Here is a 2239-nt window from a genome sequence, read left to right on the forward strand (position 1 = left end):
ACCACACATGGCTAGTGGCTACCACATCGGACGGGCTCGCAGGCCCTTGGCCTTCTGCCCTCTTCCCCAGCCAGGAACCATACTTCCGATTTCATAACCCCAGGAACTCCCTCTTCTTTCCTCTCTTCCTGCTCCAGCCCCACCTGCTTCTGCACCTCCTGCCCCCTTCCCTCCCAAATGCGTAGAGGATTCCAACTCTGTATCCAACCCAGTCCAGAGACCTCCCAGCAGAGGCCCTCTCCCCTCTCTCCTACACTTGCTCCCCTCTCCTGCTCGCTCCCGCCCATGTTCCCCTGCAGCTCTGCCTGCCCCTTCACTGCTACCTTTCCAGAAAGACCAGTTCACATCTCCCTTGTCCCACCCTCAGCTGGTGGCCTCTCCAGTCCCCGCCCCCACTTCTCCCAGATGCCCTTGCCAAGTTACCAGCAGCATCTTTGTTGCCAAATCCAAGTAGACACTTCAGCTGTATCCTGCTCGGCCTGTCTGCCTCTGATACTGTTGACCAAGTCTCCTTTATCGAAAGATTTCCTTCCAGCAGCTTCCAGGACCCGCCCTCTCCTGATTTTCCAGTTTAGCTTGGGGGGGGTGGGGGGTGGGGAATACAGGTTTCACTGTGTGTCCTTGGGCAAGTTGCTTAACACTCCAAGCCTCCTCGGTGTGTGTGTGTCGGATCATAATAGCCTCTACTCAGGCCGGGATAAGATAAGATACGGAGGTGCCCAGCATGGAGCCTGGGACACAGTCGTGCTCTATCCCCTCTTCCAATAGTGGAACCACCTAGTTGTCCCCAGATATCTATTCTGTCTATCGTGATACAGCCCTTGGTTCTTAGCAGGACATGCGGCTGCCTAGAATGAAAGTTGCATTTCCCAACCTCCTCTGGCAGCTGGGCCTGGTCATGTGACTAAGTTTCAGCTGGTGAAATACATGTGAAAGTGTCAAGTGACACCTTCTGGGAACTTTCCGGAAAAGCCAGCTGGTGCAAATCCTTTGCCCTCTTCTTCTTCATCCTTGTCTTCATCCCACTGCCTGGGGTGTGCATGTGATGGCTGGAGCTCTCGCCAGCACCCTGAGCCACGAAGACAAGTGTCATTCCCAGAGGTTGCTGGGGCAGGGAGTGGAAACGCCACATCTGGAAGTCTGTGGAGCACATCTGACATACCGGCCCAGGACTGTCTTCCCTGAGGCCCTTATGTGGGATATTTGTTACCTAAGTCAAAACTGGTACAGAAATCTTTCCTCCTTAAGAGTGAATATTCTGGCCCTAGCTGCTTTGGCTCAGTGGATAGAATGTCAGCCTTCGGACTAAAGGGTCCTGGGTTTGATTCCCGTCAAGGGCACATGCCTGGGTTGCAGTCTTGATCCCCACTAGGGGGCGTGCACGAGGCAGCCGATCAGTGATTCTCATCACTGATGTTTCTATCTCTCTCTCCCTTCCTCTCTGAAACGAATAAAAATATATATTTTTAAAAGTGAATGAATATTCTGTCCTTGGACCCTGCTTTATTTGCTCTGCGTTATCTCACCCATTCCCATTGCTCTACTTACAACTACGCATCCTTTCCGACAACTTCCAAAACTGTCTGCTGGCCCAGCCCTCTTTCCTGAACTGCAACCCCACACCCCTCCCCCTAATTACCATACCTAATTAGTTATTCATTTGACAAACATCTTTTGAGGGCTGCCTGAACCAGGCACAGTCCCTGCCCTCATGGAGCTCCCAGTCCAGAGGGGGGACAGGCAGGTAAACAGATGCTGGTTACAAGGAAGTCCTTAGGAGGGGCTGGTAACCCACACTGGGCACTGGGCGTGAGGAGGTCAGAGGGAAGGGTTTTTGACGGAGGGGTATTGAAACGAGTTAGGCAGATGGTTAGGACTGAGGTCATGGAGGGCTTGACTGGACCTATTCTTGGGATACTGGTGAGCCATGGACAATTCCTAAGCAGGAGCTGACTAGCTGGACGTGTGTTTCTGAGAGAGGTCTCTGGCTGCCAGGTGGAGAAAAGCTACTGGGGTGGGGTGGTAAGACTGGGTAGGGGTGGGAGGCTAATGAGGAGGCTGCTGCAGCAATCCAGGTGCAAAACCATGGTGGCCTGAGCTAAGGGAGGGGCAGAGAGGGGCAGAGAAGTGGCTGGATTCCAGGGTCACTTAAGAGGAAGCATGGGCAGGGCTTGGTGATGGACTGGTTGGGCGGGAAAAGAGTAGCCTTACAGTGAGTGACTCCCAAGTTTCTGGCTCC

This window comes from Myotis daubentonii, chromosome 16 (genome assembly GCF_963259705.1).
Source record: "Myotis daubentonii chromosome 16, mMyoDau2.1, whole genome shotgun sequence".
In the NCBI taxonomy this organism is placed as follows: domain Eukaryota; kingdom Metazoa; phylum Chordata; class Mammalia; order Chiroptera; family Vespertilionidae; genus Myotis; species Myotis daubentonii.